Source organism: Triturus cristatus, chromosome 5_1, assembly GCF_964204655.1.
Source record: "Triturus cristatus chromosome 5_1, aTriCri1.1, whole genome shotgun sequence".
Lineage (NCBI taxonomy): Eukaryota > Metazoa > Chordata > Amphibia > Caudata > Salamandridae > Triturus > Triturus cristatus.
In genome coordinates this window covers 539681308-539697093 of record NC_140587.1, presented here as the reverse complement: position 1 = coordinate 539697093, position 15786 = coordinate 539681308, and positions in this window count along the sequence as shown.

Below are 15786 nucleotides of genomic sequence, written 5' to 3'. Positions count from 1 at the left end.
CTTCAGTTGAATGACTTTAAAACTGAATTTATAATGGTTGGTGTCAAAACATTTGGCAATCCAGGGGCATTACATATTCCTGTAAACATTGATCTTGTCCAGTTTGGTCAATAAAGTGGGCTTCCATTTTGTTCATGATATGTCCTTAGAGGCTTAGCTGGTTGGGTAATCAGAAACTGTTTCTACCTGCTGGATAAATTGAAGCCTCTCCTTCCTCTACTCTCACCTGAGCATAAAGAAGTGGTATTGTGTGCAATGGCCGGCTCCAGATTTGATTATTTACAACTGCCTTTATACAGGACTTACAGCTAACATTGCGATGCAGATGAAGAAGGTCCACAACATTTCCATGCTCACAGTAGTTGTACTGAAACAGGTGAACCAGATATATGAGGGTAGATGTTCATTGCCCTGGCACCTGGTCAAGCACCTGAGCAGGTTGAAACTGGCCTGCTAGATGTACAAATGTTAACATCACATAGAAATTGACTCATTAAAACATTGCATCTCCCACTACAGATCAAACCCTACACTACATAGGCAAGATCAAGCCCTGTTCCCTGATGTAAGTTAGAAAAAAGTATAGTGGAAGAGCTTTTTCTGTTTCAAGTTCTTCATAACAGAATTCCTTCCATTTCAGCTTGGAACATCGTCTATTTTTTGCAGTTTCAATCTAGTTCTGAAAACTAATCTTTTCTAGATCTCACAAAGGCTGGCAACAAGACGACTTTGTGAACATAAATAGCACCTGATAAATGCAAGTATTCATACATTCATGCATTCAAACACAGACCCATGACTCCAATGACTTGGGAGATGGATCTAAATGTCAGTCCTCTTGATGCTGCACCTCTCAGAAACACAAGTTCAAATACTATTTCCCTTCGGAACGTCCTTTAGATGAAAAAGTGCCTGTGCTTGCTTGTTTAGTTTATTACTTGAAAAGTGCACAAAGAAATACCATAAAACAGCTTCTAGCTACGAAGTTACTTAGTGAACTATTTAGTCAAATACATTATTGAATTCAAAGTAGGAATTCCAATAATTCTTTCAGATCTCATCCTTTCTTCGGGTTCTCCCTAATAGCATATGTCACAATGCAGCCCTTACAGCATATGTCATAAAAAACAGCTCTATTTACTGAAAAGGTTGTAGACTCCCAATTGTAATGCACTCATTTGGTTCCGACCATGGAGATGACACTAGAGCCGATGTTGGACCTCCTATCCCTTCAGAGAACAGGGCATGCTGTGGAACAAACCCTTAGTCACACCCCATCCTCTGAGGAAATGGGGATGGAGCAAGGTTCCGGTCAGCAGCTGTGCAGCACAGTATTAACTGGAGGGTTCACTTACAAAATATCGAGGTAAAAATTAAAGAAGTAAAAAATATCAATAAAAAATGTAGAATGCAAAAATACTGACTCCCTATACGTAAACAGGTGTGTAAAAAAATATTGAGAAAAAAAAAGTAATGTAAAAAATATGGTTGTACAAAATATCAAATTTGATATATATAATATATAATATAAAATAATAAATATGTAAATAATAAAATTAATATAAAAAGTATATTTAATACTATTAAAAAAGATACAATAAATACACTTTAAAAAAGTTCAACCCGTCATACATAATAATTCATAACCATTTACTCTGAAACAATTAATAAACTATTAATTTAAATTTCTTTTATAATTTTAAAATTACATAAAAATGTACATATATATATATATATGAACGCTACAACTTGCCCTGTGCAATGAGACGCACTCCAACACCAACTTGAAGCACAGCTTTTATTCAGGTATAAACAGCCGCGCGCCAGCCGATTCAATCAACAGCTGTTCCCATCAGTCTTCGCCTTACGCGTTTCGAAGGGATATCCTTCTTCTTCAGAGGCGCATGAAGACGGACAATTATTAGCAGTTTCCGGGTTAATTCCACTTAAATAATGCTTGCCACGCCCCTGGATGGGCTGAGATGCATGTGGGGCATTCTGGGAGATAGAGTCCCGATAGATTCCCTGCAGTCCCGGGAACATTGATAACTGTCTCAAACAATACAAGCCCACAGATGGGCCTCCGCTGGCGTGTGCTGTTCTAAATCCTTATCGGTGTTTCCAACATTAGGGCTCGTGACATCGGACCCAGTGGCCCCCTCCTTCAGGGGTGGTGCGTACTCGGCGGCGAGGCCCGCCGCCCAAAATGAACGCTACAACTTACACACGCCAGCGGAGGCCCATCTGTGGGCTTGCATTGTTTGAGACAGTTATCAATGTTCCCGGGACTGCAGGGAATCTTTCGGGACTCTATCTCCAGGAATGCCCCACATGCATCTCAGCCCATCCAGGGGCGTGGCAAGCATTATTTAAGTGGAATTAACCCGGAAACTGCTAATAATTGTCCGTCTTCATGTGCCTCTGAAGAAGAAGGTTATCCCTTCGAAACGCGTAAGGCGAAGACTGATGGGAACAGCTGTTGATTGAATCGGCTGGCTTGCGGCTGTTTATACCTGAATAAAAGCTGTGCTTCAAGTTGGTGTTGGAGTGCGTCTCATTGCACAGGGCAAGTTGTAGCGTTCATATATATATATATATATATATATATATATATATATATATATATATATATATATATATATATATATATATATATATATATGTATATGTATATATATACAGACATATATATTGTCAGATGCCAGGCTTTGGGGCCAAGTCATCACTATGCATAGCCAGCGTGGGCTTAGGCACCTGTTGGAGATTGGGTCCAGGTCTTTCGCCAACCCCCCTGCTGTACACACCCAAAGATTGTGCATAGCAGGTTGACCAGCTGAGCTGTGGCTGGGGGGGGGGCATTGGGGCTGTGCTCCAACCTGTCCATGCTACTAACCTTCCACTGTCCATAGCCAAAGGCTGCATGCCTTGGGGAGTTGGGTGCAGGTCCGGGAAAGAGGACAGGACCTGCAGCCAACCCCCCACTGTGCACAGTTTTGCTCAGCAGGGGTTTAAGCACTGACAGCAGGGTTGGGCAAAGATCATGAAAGGAGGATAAACCCTGTGGCCAACTCCACATTGTGCACTGCCAAAGGTCATGCAGATCTGTGGTTGCGTTGCCTTGGGACCTGGGGTGTGAGGCTTAATCAGAGACCAGGCCCTGCACAACATTTCCCACTGCGCACAGCTGACGGCTGTGCTCAGCAGGGGATTGGGCACTAGCAGCATGATCTGGCAGAGGGCCCGGCAATGGGCTAGGCCCTGCAACAAAATCCTTGCGAAACACGCCAAAGGCTATGTGCAGCATGGGTTGGGCACCCAGGGGGTATGGGTGCAGGGCCTGGTCAGAGGCCAGACCCTATCGCCAATCTCCAACTATGCATAGATGGAGGCTGTGCATAGGGGGTGGGGGTTGTGCTCCTGTGTTGGGTTGGCTGCAGGAACTGGATGGTGGCCAGTCCCTGTGGCAAACCCTCTGCTGCAGAAGGCCAAATGGCCTGCAGAGTGGAGGGTTGGCTGGTCACAGCAGGGTTGGGCATGTGATGCAACAATGGTATTGCCTGAATATGATCAAACAGCACAAGAAATTTACTTAAAAAAAGGTTAAAGTGATGTGATAGTTATGTTTGGCAATAGGATCTTGTTCTATATAAAAAAAACAGAAATTGACAAATAGCTACGGTGAAAGTTAAGTTGTAGTCAATTGATGACTTCTGATACTAATGTCTAAAAACAAATATCCATTAAAATAACCACAAGTTATAGTTTACTGAGCTAACTATAACTTGTGACCCCGTCATACACTCCTTATGCACTCCCGTATGACATCACTCATGGCATATTAAGTGACAGCATTGATGATGTCACTGATGGCATTTCAAATTACATCATTGATAATGTCACTGGTGATATTATACAACAGCTGTGACATTGTGCTATAGGCATTGTGGGCGGGAAGAAATTCAAAAAGCTCTACCTGTGCCCAATTTTTGTTATCACAATCAGTTGATAATGAACATAACACGCAGTACAAATAGCATATCTATATCAGCTCACTGACATTTGGTGGACGCTCACCTCTTTTTACTGTGTGCCAAAGTGGAGCATTAGTTGGAGGGTAAGTGAGTCCTCGCCAAACAATAATGTCACAATTCCATATCAGGTCCAGTTAGGTTTCAATGATTTAAACCTGAGTTCAAACCTTGGTAGCTGTAGCACTGATCAGACTGGCTTTACCTAAGAGAAATGTGTAAAGTATTTATCAGTACCAAAACAGATAAAAAGTAGAAAACATAACACAATTAAAATCTCATTCCAATTTATAAAAATAGAGTAATATTTAAATGAACAAAAAAAGTGTAATATAGGGAACCAGAGATATGATTTTTAGAAGAGTAAAAAAAAAACAACAGTATCAGTACAGAACAATGGGGTTTATACTACAAAAAGAGGCATTTTTAAAATTCTGGTATTCCCTAATCTAATAAACAAAACTGCTCTATACGTTCTTGGGGTCACCCACTTTTAAAAGCTGCAATACCCTCCAGAAAGTGTTCTCTATTTACCTTAATGGGATCACTCTCTTTAATACTTGCCATGATTTTCAAATTTGAGTTGGGTTTGATTGCTATGCATTTGCCACTGAAAATAAACTTTCTGCCATTGGTCAAAGCGCAATCCTCCATAGTTTCATAAAATGCACTACACACATTCATGAGATGAACGAATGGCAGAAAACCTTAGAGCCTTTCTTACAACAGCACCATGAGTTAAACCATGGATTAGTCGGTCACCCATTTATTCTACAATATTCAACAATACATTGAAATCTTCAGGAAAGTTCTGCAAATAAATATCCACACATTTTAAACCTTCTCTTTACAAAGAATTTGTCTATAGCACTGTATGAAAATTATTTAAAATGGACATGTGCCTAGCCATCCAAAGGTGGACAATGTATGTATTGTGAATAGGAGCTTTGGCTATTCGTGCAGATTTTTTGTTTGGCAACAGGCTTTGGTTTTAAGCCAGAACCTACTCAGCAAAGAGTGATCTCAGCGTACTTCTAAAGGGGTCCCTTAGTTAGGACGTAATCCCATCACCCACCGAGGTGGCATACTTCATCATCTGGAATTCTCCTCTTGACGGGAAACCCAAGCCCCACCAAGGGCTACAACCCCCTCACTGTGAGGAAAGAGCACAGGGATGTTTTTATTCCGACATTGTTGAGGATATAATAAATCCTTCAGGCAAGAAGTTACTAAGCTGGTTGGGTAATGGGCGTAGTGCAGAATAAAAATCTGTAATAATGTGAAGAAAGTGATGTTAAAACTAACTACCAGGAGCAAAAAGAACTTTATTGAAATGTTCCTGGTGTTAGAATTAAAAACAGAGCACCTGCAGTTGGAAATTATAACTGCGTGTGGTGGACGTAAAAGGGTCTACATGTCTCAGCCTCACGGACCCTGCAGGGTGTCACGGCTTTTGTCAGGAGCATGAAAAAAAGAAGTATTTGTGCTACTGCACAAAAACAGTGAACTGGTGAATAGAAAAATTATATGGAAAAATTACTAGATACAAAATACAAAGTCAGCAATCCCACTCTTGGTGTATCTGATTTACTGGTCGTACCCATCATTCACGGATAAGAAGCCTCACCTGAACCTGGCAACAGCTCAGGGGAGAGGCACTGCTCTCTCCGTTGGTACCCCGGGCTTTCACAGAGGTGAAACCTGAGTTTGTGGTGAACATCTGTGGGATAGCTGGCAGGGATCAGCAGGTGTTGGGCAGGTGGCAGGGAATGCATCTGAGGGTTAGTGAGGCTGTGGGCTCTCTGAGGAAACCTTTTCTGCCCCAATGGTACTAAAGGATTAGGTAGGGCCAGTCTGTGTCTCTTCTCTCCTCCTCTCTAGATACATTTTTTGAGTCCAGGTCAGTACTCGGTTAAGCTGGTCCTGTGTTTCTGGACTTGAAAAGAATAGGTCGAAAAACAACAGGCAATTCAGAGATATTTAGAGCATTTTTGCCCCAGGGATACAGGTCCTGGCAACTCCAATGAAGGTCTGAAATATTTCTAGGGACAGATTTGTTTATCACAGTGTGCACTTATGGTAAATTCAGACTTCTTTCTAATTTAATGAGCTCTCAAGTCTGCAAGAAGAAGACCAAGGCTCAGATAGGAGAATCATACTACAGTGGTGACTATCTATCTATCTATCTATCTATCTATCTATCTATCTATCTATCTATCTATCTATCTATCTATCTATCTATCTATCTATCTATCTATCTATCTATCTATCTATCTATCTATCTATCTATCTATCTATCTATCTATCTATCTATCTATCTATCTATCTATCTATCTATCTATCTTACACATAAAGATCCTGCCTCCGTTTATTCATATTTTTTACTTTCCAGAGAAGACACTACATCTATGACTATCTAAAAACCATAATGGCGTCCACATGTCTTACAGCAGGACAGAACAAGAGGCACAACTTATAGCTCCATGTCAGCATCAGCAATAAATTGACCTGAAGCTATCAATTTGAAAGGTTTCAATAATGAAGAAGTAATAGGAAGTAAAAAGTCTGGGGTGTGTGAGTAGTTCTTTCATTCTGGAGTAAGAAGAATGCAAATGGCCAGAAAGTGGCTTTTAAAGTCTGAGACCAGGCAAAAAGCAGGAAAATATTTTTTTGCACTACTACCCTCTCCCACCACTCAGGATTGCGGCATGATATCATCCATGAAGGGATACAAAGCCGTAAGCAAATAAATAAAGAAAGGTAATAAGTAGTCAGGGACTAACCACTACTCCGTAAGAGACCAAGCAGTAGGAAGCCTCTGAAATGTTTGGGATGGCACTGAGTGCAAAACAAACCCCTCACTCACTTTCAACAAAAGCTACTCAAAGACCACAGCAGAGAGTTTCATAGGTACGTTTTTTTTCCCTTCTTTGCTGTTTTCATACATTTATGCCTTCCAGTTACCGCAGTTATTTTCTTTTTTTTTTGTTTGAAATGCTTTATTTGAGAAAATTAGGGAAGAAAAAGAAACAAAGAGATACCAACCAATACAAATAACAATGTCCATATTGAATTAAAAGAACAATAGGTCAATACCATCTAACAAAAGAAGCAAAAAGCATTTTATAAACTTTTTATAGGTAGGAAAGGGAAAAAGAAAGAAAGGAAAAGATAAAAGAAGGAGGGGAAAAGCAAAAGAGAAATAAAGGAGGCATTATAGAAGGAATAGGAAGAGAAAAAGGCAAATAGAATAAGTAGATTGGAAAATCAGGAATAGATTAACATTTGAATGAAGGAGAAAATAGGTAAAATTGAAAAGTATGAAAAAAAAAAGTATGAAAAAGGAGGACAGAGCAAGAGTCACTCATGGAGGTTTAAAGTTCTCAGAGGATAAATGTGAGGTATGTTTCAAAGCCATGCGATCTAGAAATGTTGTGAGAGGCAACCAAAATAAATCTCTATTAAGAGTGGGAGTGGAGGAAGCGGCAAAGCGCACATCAAGCCTATGATGATGACAGAGAGAGTTTCACCAGCATTGTATAGAAAGTTTGTTGAGATCTTTCCAGTTAAAAGATATGTGTTGGAATGCCAGAGCAAGCATAAGGTCTAATAGGCCAGAGGAGCATAAGGGAATATCCAAGGTATCAGAGAGACTACCTAAAAAGAGAAGAGGGATAGAATAGGGAATGGATATAGAAAAAAGGCGAGAAATATCGGACCAAACCTCACTCCACAGTGTAACAACAGGAGGACAGAGAAAGACAAGATGAAGAAGATCAGCATTAGGGGAGCCACAGGTCCAACAATTAGAATCTTTAACAAGAGAAAAGCGAGAAATAGAAACAGGAGAGAGATACAATCTGTGATATAGAAAGAACATAGATTGGGTCAGGGAAGCAGAGCGAGAAATTTTTAAAGATCTGGACCAAATTTTATCCCAAAGAGCAACCGACCAGCCACTGCCCAGGTCTGACTCCCAAACACATTCCAATTTAGATTTAGGACGGTTTGGATTAGGTGAAGAGAAAAATGTATAAATAAGAGAAGCTTTGGGAAGGGTAAACAAAATTTGAAGCAGGGGAGATTGGGATATAGGAGATGATGACGAGGGAAAGGAATAATAAACATCAAGGATAAAAGCCATGAGAACAGTGAATTTGTATAAAAAGGATTGAGGACAATGAAATAAGAGTCGAAATCGGGGAAAAGAGCATGGGAGAAGGCCATCAAAGAGTTGCTTAACCCATACCAGACCTTTTGATCTCCAAGAGGTCCAACAGATAGGTTGATTATTTAGGAGAATAAGTGAGTTATACCAAATAGGGGACTCTAAAAAGGATTCACGAGTGATTGGAGTAGGACGGACCAAAGAGTGTAGAAGAGAAGAAGTAGATCTGAATAAGGGGAGAGAAGCGGATAAGTTCTTGGCCGAGAAATGTATGACTTCAAGGAGAGAAAACGGAGATAGCAATGAACGCTCAATAGAGAGCCAAAGTGGAGCAAAAGGAGAAGGTTCTGAAGTAAGCCAATTAGAGGCCTGACGGAGAGAAAAGGACTTATGATAGAGACGAAAATCTGGGAAATTGACTTTGATTTTGGTTTTCGAAGAGCAGCCAAGGCAACCCTGGATTTTTTATGATTCCATAGGAACCTGGAAAGACAGGAATCAATGCGTTTGAAATGAGTATCCGGAATGTGCACAGGGAGCATGGAAAAAACATATATAAGAATAGGGGATATCATCATTTTAATCGAATCAAGCCGACCCCACCATGAAAGAAAAAGAGGATTCCAAGAGGATAAAAGTTTTTCAATACGGGAGAGAACAATAGACATATTCAACTGAATGGATGAGGAAATAGAGTTAGAAAACCATATTCCGAGATAGTTAATTTTAGAGGAATTCCATGAGAAACCAGTAGAGGAGAACTGATGAGGCAGACAGAATTTTGTAAGAGGGAGAATCTCCGTTTTGTCAGAATTGATCTTATAACCAGAAACTTGTGAAAAGGAATTACATTCAAGTAATAGGGCAGGAATAGATTTTCCAGGATCAGAAATAAATAAGAGAATATCATCTGCATAAGCAGAGAGTTTCAAATTAGTCTTGCCATAAGGAAAACCAGAAATAGATACATTATTCCGAATAGATGTAAGAAATGGCTCAAGGGCGAGAACAAAAAGTAGTGGAGATAAAGGACAGCCTTGGCGAACACCGCGTTGGAGAGGAAAGTAAGGGGACAAATGACCATTAACTAAAACAGATGCTTTGGGGGCTGAGTAAAGTAAAGAAATGAGAGAGATGAAATTAGGACCAAAGCCATGCCAGCGCAAAGCAGCGAACAGAAAGGACCAATCCACTCTGTCAAACGCCTTCTCAGCATCGACAGAAATAGCAGCTAGAGGGAAGGAAAGAGATGCGACATTATTTAAAACACTGAGGAAAAGGCGAGAGTTGTCCGAGGTAAGTCTGCCTTTAACAAAACCACACTGTTCCTTACCAATGAGATGGGGCAGAAGAGGATCTAAGCGTAAAGCGAGCAGTTTAGCAAATAATTTATAGTCCACATTAACTAAAGAAATCGGTCGGTAATTCTTACAGAATTGAGGGTCGCGACCTTCCTTGGGGATAAGGCAAATTGTGGCCTCATGGAAAGTACCAGCCGCAGAGCCGGAAAAAAAGAAGGATTGGAAAAGTGTGAGAAGTTTAGGGAGCAGAAGATAGGAAAAGTGCATGTAGAATTCAACAGAGAAGCCATCAGGTCCCGGCGATTTGCCTTTAGTAAGAGTCTTTAAGGCGCTATCCAGTTCAGTAATGGAGAGATCGTGCTCAAGGCCAAGAAAATTGAGATGAGAGGTGGAGGGGGTAAGGAGTCTTTCAAAATAGGAATGAATAAGAGAAGTGGAGGGAGGAGATTCAGGAGAATAAAGAGACTGATAGAAAAGCTGGAACTGGGTAAGTATATCCTGTTCTTTGTGTAAAAGAAGATTATCTGTAGAGTAAATAGAGTCTATAGAAGTACGTTCTTTACGGGATTTGAGATAATTAGCTAAAAGTTTACCCGATTTATTGCGACCCCCATAGTAACGAGCACTGCTCCGAAGTAAGATTGAAGAGGCATTATCGGTAGTGGTTTTATTAAACTCAAGTTTAGCACGTATTAGATCCGGCAAAACAGAATTGTTAGAGGAAGTATAGAATTTGTGCTCTAAGGATTTAATATGAGCCAACAAGTCTTTCTGTTTATTAAGAAAGTGCTTCTTTTTTTTGGAGACAAAGTCAATTACAAAACCACGTGCGGTTGCCTTAAAAGAATCCCAAATAACATGGGGAGCTAGAGAGGGGTCAGAATTAAGTAAAAAGAATTCTTTGGCAAAGGAGAGAAAAGAAGAAGAGAAAAGAGGATCCGTAAGAAGAGAGTTATTAAATCGCCAGCGAGAAGACCTGGGATGTGGAGGAAGAATATCAAGGATCGTGACAATAGGGGCATGGTCTGAAATAACTATGGGTTCGATAGAAGAAGATAGGAGGTTCTGGGAGAGGGGTTGAGAAAGAAAGATGTAATCAAGTCGAGAAAGAGAGGCATGAGGGGGTGAGAAGAAGGAATAGTCTAGAGTGTCAGGATGTGAAAGCCTCCATGAGTCAATGAGGTGCGACTTAGAAATGGTATCGAGAAATTGTGTATGTAATTTGTGAGGTATAAAGCGAGCAGAAGATTTGCGATCAAGAAACGGATCAACAATCTGGTTACAATCACCTCCTAAAATAAACATGCTATCACTATGCTGAAAACATTTCGAGGTAAATAAAGGCCAAAAATTGCAATCAGGGTGAGTAGGGCCATAGACATTGAAAACAGTTAAAGATATAGAATTTATCAATAACTTAACTAGTACCCATCGGCCCTCAGTGTCGGTATCTTGGGAAACAACTTTACATTTTAGTTTCTTGTGACATAAAATAGCAACACCATTCTTTTTATTAGATGAAGGGGAGAATAAGACCATACCCGCCCAGCCTCTTTTCAACTTAAGCAATTCAGCTTCAGTAAGATGTGTTTCCTCTAAAAGGACTAAATCAGGATTATAAGAAGCTAGGTGGGAAAGGATTCTCTGTCGCTTAATCGGATTAATAAAATCTTTTACATTCCATGAAATAACTTTGAAAGTAAAAACAGCACAATTGTAAGCAAAAGGGAAAAGCCATATAAACAAGAGAGAAGAGAAGAATGCCAACTAATACATGAGAAGAAAGAACGAGAAAAAAGAGAATCAAAAGGTGTATTAAAGAAAAAGGATGAGAAAAGAGATAAAACAATAGGTCAAATAGAGGAGAGACAAAAATAAATAACAAGGGGAGCGAAAGAAAAAGGAAAGAAGGGGAAGGGCAAGAGAAAGAAAGTATGAGAAAAGACAGTACATATCCAAAAGGAACGACTGAGAGAGACATACCTGAAGGGGGAAAGGAGAGGATATTGGGGTAGCGGAAGGATTCGACAAGAATGACCTCCCAAAACCGGGAGAACAAGCTGCACCAGGACGGAAGGTAGGTAAGACGCACCATGTGGGATGAAGAGGAAAACATCAGTCAATCTAGGTAAGAAGAGAAGATAATGCAAACCATTATACAGACAATTGTACAAAACAATATAGAGATACAAGATACATAAGGAAGAAGTCACAATCCAAAAACCGATAAGAACAACAACAAAAGTGACAAACAGATGTCAATACAAGTATATCATCCGGAAAACCTGGAAGAAAAGAGAGAAAGTGAATAATCAGCCATTAGCAGAATTGGAAGTATCCATGCCAGCATTAGTATGGATATGAATGAAGTTTTTGAGTTCAGCAGGGTCTTGAAAAGTCCAGGTATGATTTTGATGGGTCACCTTGAAGAGACAAGGATGGAATAAACCATACCTCGCACCAAGAGAACATAGAGGAGCCCGAAGATTCAAAAACTCTTTCCTTCTTGCAGCAGTAGCATTAGAGACATCTTGAGATAGAAATACCCTCTGGCCCATCCAGGAAACTTGGCGTTTAGATCGAGCTGAAGAGAGGACCAGAAGGAGATCAGTAAACTTCAAAAAAAGGATTATGACACCTCGTGGTTTAGTTGAAGTCGAAGAGCGGGGACCAAGTCTGTGGGCTCTCTGGATGCTTAGAGAAGTAGTGGATCATCTCCCTCCAAAGATTCCGGCAGACCATAAATACGCAGGTTGTTCCTCCTATTTCTGTTTTCCAAGTCATCAGTATGTTGTTGAAGTGTGAGAACAGTCTTTTCCAGTGAGGAAATGCGTTGAGAGTTAGTATGAATCTCCGTAACCTGTTGTTCCATGGAGGATACACGGGTATCCATAATTGCCCATTTTGCTTCAAAAAGATGCATCTTCGTGTTGGTCTCCTCCACAAACGGGCGCAAAGCGCGAATCTCTTCCAGCAATAACTCCATAGATATAGGAGATGGCGGCTTATCAGGAGGAGGGGAGTCCTGCTTCAAGCGTTTAGACGATGTAGTAACAGGAGAAGCTTTGTTTACAGCAGGTTGTGGTGGAGAGGAACGGTTGGGAGCCGCTGCCGCCATTTGATCTGTAGGAGAAGAGTGATCCGCTGGTGAAGGGGAAGAAGAGGAGGGCGCAGGGGAGGCCTTCGAGGGCACAAAAACGAACTTTGGATTACGTAATTTGCCCATAAAGACCTAAACGTGCAAAAAATAAAATGAGGAAAAGCAAAATCTACTGGAACAGCGAGTTCCAAAAACCAGAGATCCAGGATAGTCCAAAAATGTTCAGAAATGTTCAATAATGTTCAATAGTGTTCAATGAAGAAGCGTGGAGACCAGCGAAAACCAATAAAACAGCACCCTGAGGCAACCATTCTCCCGGTATATCATTGTGCCCCAACCGACGATGAAATCCTCCTGTAGAAAATATCAAGGTGACCTGAGGGCAACTGGGGCATGTAGATGATAATCTAGCAGTTGACAGGTAGAAATAAACCCGTTTAACCTAGTCTCAAGAGCTGTTAATCGTAATAGTAGTAGTAGGCAGTGGTTTAACACATCCTGCAGCATAAACCCACAGAGCAAAGAGCATCAGGAACAATGCCAGGTCAATTGTGGAGGGTAAAAAGAGAAAAAACTATTCCTGACGGATCACCAATGGTTAGTAAGAAATACTGCATTGACAGAGCACTCATGAGGTAACTGCCGCTTAAAAGAAACGAATGGGCTAGGACGCTTCTGTATAAACATGGAGAGAAGCAAGAGTTACATTGAGGCAGGAGCAGCAAAAAGCAAGGGAAGAGCCATTAAGCATTGACCAATGTTCACATGAGGAGAAGAAGTGCGCACATACCAGCCTCGCGCGAGCGTCGTGCTGGTCTCAAAATGGCGGTCGCGCTGAGGGGCTCACAGAATGTGTCGAAAACGGGGGATTTTCACCAAAAAAGTCGAGCCTGGCAGTCACATTGGCAGGAGACGATGTTCCGATCGCTGAAACCGGCAGAAATGTGCTGAAACGGCTGGAAGAACTCCGTGAATCAAAGTAAGGCCCGTCGCGGCGCAGCGGAGCTCCGAGGTCAGGCGGCCATCTTGCTCGGCGTCCAAACCACGCCCCCCCGCAGTTATTTTCTGATTTTGTATCTTCAAAAGGATTTTAAAGAATAATAAGAAAAGTAAATTAAAAAAACACAAAAATACATAATAAAGGTTCTTTCTATAAGCCTCATTTTACTGTCAAAACGTAGAACAATTATTTTAAACATCATAGTGCTCATTGTCTGCAATCAGTTACATTTTGATTATATATTTGATATATAAATAAAGCCAGCATGAGATAGGTAACGAAAATAGGATACTAGGTGCACTGATAGGCTGATGGTGGGACATAGATCTACATCTAGTATATATTGGCCAATAGCTGCTGTGCACATAACGAGGTTTAAGTAACCTTGTTAAAGGAAAACTCTAGTTATCCTGTAAATAAAACCTTACTTTATGTTTAACAAACACCTCTGAAAGGCTCTTAAAACCACAACAGTCCTGTTGTGGCTATGAAATGAAACAACCCTGAACTAGCCATTTTTGGTTAGTTACACAAACGATAACACCCACACCTGCCGTGAATATCATTCCTTGCTCACCAAAACAAATGTATTACGTACTGCTTGTTCCATACTGACTGGATTGTAATGCTGTTATCATCAAACATTGAGTAATGTACTCCTGTGACTAGTTTTAGGCTCTGGCTTCTCAATTATGGGGAATGGTGGGCAACATGAAGGAACATATATTAATAACCTTTCACTTATTGTGAGCATAATACTATTACTTTTCAGTAGTCCTTGCCTGCTTAGCTTATGATTAAATTAAGCATCTGTTGATGACCTCGGAAAGAACCAGCAATTCACCCCAGATGTCAGAGCAACAATAGTCGACACAAGTACAGAACACCAAAAAGAAGCAGAGTTCACAGAAAGATGAAACAATTCTTTAGGGCAAACACATTCTCAGAAGGGGAAACTGTAAGAGTGGGAAGGGAAACAGCAAACATTTACAGCGATGCTTATGATGTACACCTAATGGCTACAGAGATATGTACAACCAGAGGTTTCATGGACAATTCCTTTATTCTGCTGTCTGTAGGTAAGCTAAACTGGAAGAACCTGCTTGGCTTTTCCTGTTCTTCCATTGGCCTTACACTTCTCACAACCTCACCTACCACCATCTCCTCCGTAATTGCAATGATCATATATTTTGTACTTATAATCTCCGTTCAAAAGAAGTACTTCAAGGATTACAATGAAAGATTTTATGCTGTGTACTTTTTAGTATTTTTAATTTGAAATATGGATGAATGCTGAATATGAACTAGTGATATATAATGGTATGTACATTTATCAATGAAATATTAAGTATAGTGCAAAATTATAAATAATCAAGGACTGGGAATATTCTAGATGGAAAGCTGAAGGAGAATAGCATATCAACATGAAGTGTCTTTCATATAATGCCAGTATATGAAGTACCAGAATCAAAACCTGAAATTATATGAAACTATTTTATCTGAAAGTATTTTAATATAAATACCCTATAAAGGTCAAAATTATTTGGCTATAAAGTCAGAAAACAGCTTTACCATGAAAATACCTACTTCAAGGAGCACATGGAAAAGATTAGCATTGTTTGCATTTTAATACTGATACATATTAAATATTTGATTAAATATTAGATATTGATTATTGTAGAAAATAATAATTTTATTAGGAATTGAGAATATTCTAGAAGTAAAACTGAACTAATACATGGGGTTCCAGTTAAAGGATAATACAATCAGGCAACTACATGTGGCTGGACAAAATATAGACAAATCAATTGTACACTTAATTCCACTCATCCTCTTTTAATATGATAAACATTTTGATATATTATTCAAGCAGCAAACAGAATATTGAAAACAATTAGACTATATACAACAAAACATTTAGAGCAGATTTATGACCATGATACATTGGTACAATTATAAAGATGGTATTGGAAAAAACTGAGAAATGCTTTAGAGTATCCCACCTTTAGAATAAATACTGAATATCCGGGCTTTAGATAAAATCATAGTTACATGTTTCATTTTCTTTATGATTCAGAAATATCCATTTGTTTTATTTTGTTGCACACAACAAAATGTGGATGAAAATACATATATATAAATCAATTGGAGGGAGAAAGAAGGGTTTGTGACACACTCAGCTTCTCGCC